This window comes from Rhinoraja longicauda, chromosome 33 (assembly GCF_053455715.1).
Source record: "Rhinoraja longicauda isolate Sanriku21f chromosome 33, sRhiLon1.1, whole genome shotgun sequence".
Classification (NCBI taxonomy): Eukaryota; Metazoa; Chordata; class Chondrichthyes; order Rajiformes; family Arhynchobatidae; genus Rhinoraja; species Rhinoraja longicauda.
Genome location: NC_135985.1, coordinates 25,142,115 through 25,151,094, shown reverse-complemented (window position 1 = coordinate 25,151,094; position 8,980 = coordinate 25,142,115). Strand labels below are relative to the sequence as shown.

The window sequence follows — 8,980 nt, the reverse complement described above, 5'->3', positions numbered from 1 at the left end:
ATATGGAGTTTTACCCAATCTGCTAGTTTCATGGTTGCTTGCTTTTTAATTCCAGATTTATTTAATTATTGAATTTAAATCCCCCCGCTGACCTGATAGGATTTGAACTCACATCCTTGGATCAATAGTTCGCGAACCTGCCTGATCGTCCAATGATTTAATCACTTGCTGCTCTCCCCATGGATCACAGATCATTAAAAGCTACTGGGGATGCGGACTGAGTCCTGAAACCCGAGCTACCGTGACATTTATAGTCACGACTATAACAGTTCCATTAAATGAGACAGATGAATGTTATACCGAAAGGACTGACAATTTAATTTCTGGGCTCTTTTGTGTACTAACCTTAATAGCAATTACCAGCAAAGAGTTTCCTCCTGTACCACAAACGGACATCATCAATGACAATAACTATGCTTCCAATTGTCTCATTCTGTCAGAACTGCTTACATAGAAAATAGGTGCAGGAGGAGGCCATTCGGCCCTTCGAGCCAGCGCCGCCATTCATTGTGATCATGGCTGATCATCCACAATCAGTAACCCGTGCCTGCCTTCTCCCCATATCCCTTGGATCCACTAGCCCCTAGAGCTCTATCTAATGCTTGTGATAAGGTTTCTAACCTCGCTCACCTTCATTGGCTGAGCACTCCCAGGAAGAGAGGGCATTTTAAAAGTCAATACGCAAGGAGGCAGGGTGCCATTGAAGGCTGACAAAGGCACGGGGATGGGCAGGCAGAACACGGAGAGATGTTTCAGATGTACGCTGCACAATTTGCAACGTCGGAGGCCACAAGCCCGGTTCAGGTTAGGTTCAGTTGAGTTTATTATCACGAGTACCGAGGTAACAGTGAACAGCTTTTGTTGCGTGCTACCCAGTCAGCAGAAAGACAATACATGATTACAATCGAGCCATTTACAGTGTGTAGAAGGGAATAATGTTTAGTGCAAGATAAAGCCAGTTAAGTCTGATCAAGTGGGTAGGAAAGAACTGTAGATGCTGGTTTAAACCGAAGGTAGACACAAAATGCTGGAGTAACTCAGCGGGTCAGGCAGCATCTCGGGAGAGAAGGAATGGGTGACGTTTCGGGTCGAGACTGAAGAAGGGTCTCGACCCGAAACGTCACCCATCCCTTCTCTCCAGAGATGCTGCCTGTCCTGCTGAGTTACTCCAGCATTTTGTGTCTAGCTAAGTCTGATCGAGGTCACCAATGAGGTAGATAGTAGTTCAGTACTGCATTCTAGGTGTGGTGGGATGGTTCCGTTGCCTGATCTGGAGGTGTGCGTTTTCACACTTCTATACCTTTCTCCTGATGGGAGAGGGGAGGAGGGAGTGTCCAGAGAGTGACCCGTCCTTGATTATGCTGCTGGCCTTGGCGAGGCAGCGTGAGCGGCATTCCCTCCCACTGAATTCCAGCGATTACGTTATCCCTCATTGATTGCACAGCTAGTAGAGCTGCTGCCTCACAGCGCCAGAGACCCGGGTTCGATCCTGACCTCGGGTGCTGCTGTCTGTGTGAAGTTTGCACCTCCGTTTCCTCTGGGTGCTCCGGTTTCCTCCCTCATCCCAAAGACCTGTGGGTTTGTAGGTTAATTGGCCTCTGTAAATTGCCCCTCGCGTGCAGAGTGCTTGAGGAAGTGGATTAACATAGAATTAGTGTGAACAGATGATTGAGGGTTGGCACCGACTTGATGGGCCGAAGGACCTATTTCTACACTGTGTCTCTGAACTGAATTTAATTGATGTGGCTCTCTGGCTTCCCTCCAAATGTACCTCCTCTCCTCCGTGATACAAGATGGCGCCAACCAAGGCAACTCTGTGTGCTGGTCACAGAAGTGGATCTGCGATCACACTAGATAGAGTTCTTTAGGATAGCGGAGTCAGGGGGTATGGGGAGAAGGCAGGAACGGGGTACTGATTGAGAATGATCAGCCATGATCACATTGAATGGCGGTGCTGGCTCGAAGGGCTGAATGGCCTCCTCCTGCACCTATTGTCTATTGTCTATTACCATCGTTCTACTCTTTTAAATCTCTACTCCAACAGCGTGCAACTGAACTGTCTTATCACCAATTAGAGAATGGTCCTACTATTTACCACACTGGAGACCCTCAGTCTATCTTTAATGGGACTTTACTGGACTTTATTTTGCACTAAACGTTAATGCCTTTATCGTGTATCTGTACACTGTGGACGGCTCGATTGCCATCGTGTGTTGCTTCTCGGCCTTTTGGCTAAGATCAAGTGTAGTATCTGTTCTGGCACAATCTAATGTTCTTATAAGAACAGTACAAGAGCAGTATTTGCATTGGATCATCGACGAGGAGCGGAGGTCAGGAGCACGTGTCTGGTTTAGGGGTGGATCCATGCTGGTTGGGTAACCAACCTAACACCCTTATCCAGGTGGGATGGCAGCAGCAAGTGGAGCTGGAGGGCAGGGTATCCGGAATACCCTGCGAGTATCGGTGAAGGACCTCAGGGAGGGGACCCCTTTCTCACAGGACCTCTTCATCAAGAAGGTGCTGCTGGAGGCTTGTGGATTCAAGGCCGTGGACATCTTCTGCCTCCAGGACTTCCCAGGTAACGGATATTTCGACGTTACCTTCCAGAACCCGGCGGGATGGCAGAAGTTGCTGCAGGACTTCCGTGAGAAGGGGGATGAAGCCCCGCTGTCGCTCCTGAAGGTGCAGCCACTCTTCACCCTCCCCACCCAGAGGGAACGGATGATCACGGTGCACATGTTTAACCCACATGTGCCTGTCGTGGATGTCCTCACCTTCCTTGCGCGCTACGTCGAAGGGGCCGGGAACTGTGTGGACGTAAAGGACTTGTTCGGGATCTGGACGAGCAAGAGGCAAGTGAAGGTGAAGCTGAGGGTGGACGGGAAGGGATTCATCATCCACCCTCCCTCGGTGTTCGCTATCGGAGGGAACCGGGGCTACATGACGTACGCGGGGCAGCCCAGGGTGTGCAGGAAATGCAACAAACCTGGGCACGTGGCGGCAGAATGCAGGACAGTCGTCTGCAGAAACTGCAAGTTAGAAGGCCACGAGACAAGGGATTGTAAAGAGAGTAAGAGCTGCAACCTGTGTGGGGAGGCAGGCCACCTTTACAGGGCCTGCCCTAAAAGAGCTAGCACTTATGCACAGGCGATAAGAGGGGCCGCTGCCAGCACCCCCAGGGTGGACGAGACGCCTCCTACCACGGCAAAAGCCCAAAAAGGAAAGGAGAGCAGGGGCGATGACAACGCGACCACCAGGAGCCCCCAACCACAGGACAGAGCCCCCCAGGCCCCCGCCCACGAGGGTGAGTCGATGGAAGAGGGGGAACAGGAAGAGGAGGAATGGCAGTTGGTAAAATCGAGGAAAACATTGAAGGCTGTGCGCACGGAGAAAAAGGCGGAGGGGGCAAGCAAGTCCCAAAAAAGAGTCCTCTCTCAGGACGAGGCCAGCAGCCTCTCCGCATCGGAGGATGAGACGACCAGGAAGAGCCGACAACGGAGGCAGAGGCAGAGGAAGAAAACGGGGGAGGAGGAAGGTAAGAGAAAGAACGTGTCTGTTGCCCCACAGCCCCAGGAGACTGGGAGCAGTGCCAATGGGCCCCATCCCCAGGAGAATGGGAGCAGTGCAGCGGCCAATGGGCCCCAGCCCCAGGAGACTGGGAGCAGTGCCAATGGGCCCCAGCCCCAGGAGACTGGGAGCAGTGCCAATGGGCCCCAGCCCCAGGAGACTGGGAGCAGTGCCAATCGGCCACAGCCCCAGGAGACTGGGAGCAGTGCCAATGGGCCCCAGCCCCAGGAGACTGGGAGCAGTGCCAATGGGCCCCAGCCCCAGGAGACCGTGAGCGGCACAACGGCCAATGGGCCCCAGCCCCAGGAGACCGTGAGCGGCACAACGGCCAATGGGCCCCAGCCCCAGGAGACCGTGAGCGGCACAACGGCCAATGGGCCCCAGCCCCAGGAGACCGTGAGCGGCACAACGGCCAATGGGCCCCAGCCCCAGGAGACCGTGAGCGGCACAATGGCCAATGGGCCCCTGCTCCGGGAGACCGGGAGTGGCACAATGGCCAATGGGCCCCAGCTCCGGGAGACCGGGAGCAGTGCAGTGGCCAATGGGCCCCAGCTCCGGGAGACCGGGAGCGGCACAATGGCCAATGGGCCCCAGCTCCGGGAGACCGGGAGCAGTGCAGTGGCCAATGGGCCCCAGCTCCGGGAGACCTGGGAGCAGTGCAGTGGCCAATGGGCCCCAGGACCGGGACACTGGGAGCAGCGCAGTGGCCTCGCCAGAAAATACACCCTGTGCTGAGGAAGCCACCAACCTGTACCACTACCTGTGCGACAAAAATGTGCAGGAACTCAGCCAGATGATTGGCATGCGGGAGGATCGCCTGGGACACTAAAGGACAATGGAGCTGAAACTGGCATCCTTAAACGTGCGCAGTGTGAAGAGCACTGTGCGATGTGTATCCGCCTTGCAGTACCTGGCCAAGGTAAAGGCGGATGTGACTTTTTTACAGGAGTGCGGGCTGCCACACCTTCGCTGCTATCGGAGGTGGTCGCGATGGTGGCCCCATGGACTGTCGGTATGGTCGGGGGGAAATGATTGTCGTGCGTCCGGTCTGGGGATCTTGCTGCGGGGAGGGGGCTTCACCATCACTGAGGTAAGGGAGGTGGTGGGGGGGCGTCTCTTGGTGGTGGATGTAATGTACCGTGGTTCTCCGCTCCGGCTGATTAATGTGTATGCCTCACCCAGGCGGAGCGAGCGGTTGGCCGTCCTCCAGCAGCTTCCACCGCTGCTGGCCACGTCTAGACCGCTCGTTCTGGCCGGTGACTTCAACTGCATCATCGATGCGGCTGGACGATCCGGCAGTGCCAACCACAGACTGGACGGCACCTCCAAACTCCTGGTGGAAACGGTCAAAGATGCAAAGCTGCGCGACGCCTTCAGTGACCCTGCAGGCGGAGTCCAGCCACGGTTCACCTGGTCAGGACCGAACGGTTCAGCCCAGTCCCGGATAGACTTCCTCTTCACATCGAGGGCCGTCACAGTCAGACACACCGACCTCGCGCCGGTGTTCTTCTCTGACCACTGCCTCCTTCAGGCCACCTGTCACCTACAGGAGGACCGGAAGGCGGGCAGAGGGACGTGGAAGTTAAATGTGGAGCTGTTGACCCCGGAGAACGTTAAGGAGCTAAAGAGGGACTACGCATGTTGGAGAACTGTGAGGCCCCTCTTTGACTCCCCGACACTCTGGTGGGAGGCAACAAAGGAGAACATCAAGAAGTTCTTCGTCTCCAAAGGTGTTCAGAGAGCAAGACAGGGTAAGAGGGAACTGTGTCAACTCCAGACAGATTTGCAGCAGCTACTCCTTCTGCAGAGGAGAGGGGTGGATGTGAGGGAGGAACTGAGAGAGTTGAAGGGCCGGCAAGCTCGGCTCTTTACCTCTGAATCCTCCAAGATCATCTTCCGGTCCAGGGTCCGCCATGTTGAGCAGGATGAGACGTGCTCACGTTACTTCTTCCATAAGGTTCACAGGGGGAGCTCTGTGATCAAAAGCCTTAGGGAGGAGGACGGCTCGGTAACATCCTCACAGACAGACATGCCTCCCAGAACTTCCTGTCCTCCATCATGGAAGTCTTGGACGACAGCAAGCGGGAGAGTCTGGACCAACCACTGACCCTGGAGGAGCTGACTGGCTCCATCCGTTCCTTTGACTCGAGTAAAACTCCCGGAGGCGATGGCTTACCGGCAGAGTTGTACTCGGCTCTGTGGGACTGGGTGGGCCCGGACCTGCTGGAAGTGTACAACGATATACTTCTAGCCGGCAGCATGTCAGACTCTATGAGGAAGGGCAACATCACCCTGATCTACAAGCAGAAGGGGGAGATGAATGACTTAAGGAATTGGAGACCCATCACATTGTTGAATGTAGACTACAAGATCCTGTCTAAGGCCATCACCAACCGGGTCAAGTCTGCTCTGGGACAGGTGATCCACCCGGACCAAACCTGTGCTGTACCTGGCAGGAAAATCTCAGACAGCCTGGTGCTGCTGAGAGATACCATTGCCTACGTGCAGGACAGACGGGTGGATGCCTGCCTGGTCAGCTTGGACCAGGAGAAGGCCTTCGACAGGATATCGCACACGTACATGAGGGACGTGCTCTCCAAAATGGGCTTTGGGGAGGGAATCAGGAAATGGATACAACTACTCTACTCCGATATCTGTAGTGCAGTCCAAATTAATGGGTGGGAATCAGACAGCTTCCCCGTCAGGTCTGGAGTCAGGCAGGGTTGCCCTCTTTCCCCTGTCTTGTTCGTCTGTTGCATTGAACCCTTTGCCGAATCCATCAGGAAGGATGCGAGCATAAGAGGAGTGACATTGCCAGGCAGTGGGGGCACTCAGGTCAAGGCCTCCCTGTACATGGACGATGTCGCCGTCTTCTGCTCGGATCCAGGGTCGGTCCGCAGACTGATCAGCGTCTGCGACCAGTTTGAGTTGGCCACGGGGGCCAGGGTAAACCGCAGGAAGAGCGAGGCCATGCTCTTTGCCAACTGGCCTGACCGATCTTCCATCCCCTTCACCATCAAGCCTGACTTCCTGAAGGTGCTGGGGATCTGGTTCGGGAAGGCTGAGGCGTGTGACAAAAATTGGCTGGAGTGGATAGCCAGGGTGGGGAAGAAGCTGGAGCTGTGGAAGCAGCGCTCCCTCTCCATCACGGGGAAAAACCTGGTCATCAGGTGTGAGGTGCTCTCGGGGCTGCTGTACTTGGCGCAAGTGTGGCCCGTCCCTCCTTCCTACGCCACGGGGATCACCTGGACCGTCTTCCGTTTCATCTGGGGGTCGGCGATGGACCGGGTGCGACGGGCCACAATGCACAAGTCGGCAGACAACGGGGGTAAAGACGTGCCCAACGTCGCCCTCATTCTGATGGCCACTTTCGTGTGTGGCTGCATCAGGCGGAGCATAGAGCCAAGGCACGTGGGCACCAAATGCCACTACCTGCTGAGGTTCTACCTGTCCCCGGTGTTGCGAAGGATGGGCCTGGCGCAGATGCCACGCAATGTGCCAGTCAGCTGGACATTGCCGAACCATCTGTCGTTTGTGGACAGGTTCTTCCGGACCAACACCTTTGACCACAAGTCCATCGGGCAGTGGTCAGCACGGAACGTCCTGCAGGCACTGCAGGGGAATGACTCCATGGATCCTGTGGCGTGGTTCCCAGAGCAGACAGCCCAGCTTGTCTGGCAAAATGCCTCATCGCCAGTACTCACCAACAAGCACCAAGACCTGGCTTGGCTGGCGGTGAGGGGAGCCCTCCCAGTCAGATCCTTCCTGCACCGCCGGAACCTCACTACCAGCACACGCTGCCCTCGGGACGGCTGCTACGGAGAGGAAACGGTGGCCCACCTCTTCAAAGAGTGTGGATTTGCCAGGAGAGTCTGGAGAGGTCTGCAGGGGTCCCTGTCACGATTCATTCCGAGCAGCTCCGTCACAGAGGACTCTGTGCTCTACGGACTGTTCCCAGGGACGCATTCCGAGACTGACATCGAGTGCTGCTGGAAGGTCATCAACTCGGTGAAAGACGCTCTTTGGTCTGCCCGATCCTTGTTGACCTCCCAGCGGAGCGAGCTGTCCGTCAAGGAATGTTGCCGACTGGCCCACTGCAGACTGCAGGAGTACGTGCTGAGGGACGCTCTGAAGCTCGGTGCAGCCAACGCCAAGGCCCTGTGGGGGAGGACCACAGTCTAGGGTCCTTCCGCTGCTGGACATGGGGGGGGGGGGGGGGGGGGGGGTGGCAGGGTGTGGTGGAGAGAGACGCCCCTCCAAATAAGGGATATGTATGTAAATGTATGTAAATGTCTAAGTAAATGCCTGTATTGAATATGTAACCTCCGGAAATGTCGGATGGGTTTGTTTAAAAAAGATGTTTTGTAAATGATATTTATTACTTGAATAAAGTATTTTTTGATATAAATTTTTTTTTAAATCGTGTGTTGTCATTCCGCTGACTGGTTAGCACGCAACACAAGCTTTTCACTGACCCTTGGTACACGCAACCATAAACAAACTTAAACTAAACCAAACTGAAGATAGATAAAACACTCAGCGGGACAGGCCGCATCTCTGGAGAGAAGGAATGGGTGACATTTCAGGTCGAGATCCTTCTACTGGATGATGTATGGGGCCAAAAACTAAACATGACTTCCTGAGGCAGCATGTTGCACATTATATCTGCTCTCTGAGTAACTGAATTCTTGCAGAATCCTGCTCCAGATTTATTTGTGCCTTCTTTACATTCATGCACGCCAGATACACACAATTGTTCAATTTATTTATTTCAAGAGAACAGCTGCAGGCTGTTGACATATCGAGGGCGCAAAACTGTTCAGTCTAAGAAAATCATAGCAAAGGAATAAAAACTCTACATCAAAGCTCCAGGTCTTCTACTTACATTTTGCACAGGTTGCAAAATGACGTCCTGCCATCCCAACGCTGTGGGCACAGAGGGCAGAATAAACACACCGAATAGCAATAGGAAGGCTCCAAATGCCTTCTTTGATTGTTTCTCTTTGTGGCCAACTGGTAAAATAGTGTTGAGCTTTGCGTAAATATCCTGACGTGATAAAACCTCAGTCTCCATGCCAATCTCCTCTAGGTTAGAGCCCTTCGGCCCAACACATGCATGCTGACCAAGATGCCACATTTCCCCACATTTGGCCCATATCCCCCTGAACCTTTCCTATCCCTGTACCTGTTCTCTGGCTTCCTCCCAGATTCTAAAGTGTCTAAAATCATGAGGGGGTAGATCGGGTGAATACAGAGATTTTTTCCCCAGGGTAGGGGAATCAAGAACCAGAGGGCAAAGGTTTAAGGCAGTGGTGTCCAAACTTTTTTCAAAGAGGGCCAGATTTGATAATGTGAAAATACCCAAGGGCCAATGCCCCCCCCCCCCCCCCCCCCGGGACCTTTAACTAATGCG

General features: G+C 54.3%; 1 pseudogene; it reads left to right on the top strand.

Moving 5' to 3' along the window:
- Positions 1–2,212: 2,212 nt before the first annotated feature.
- Positions 2,213–2,303, top strand: LOC144609168 (U2 spliceosomal RNA; annotated as a pseudogene).
- Positions 2,304–8,980: the final 6,677 nt, after the last annotated feature.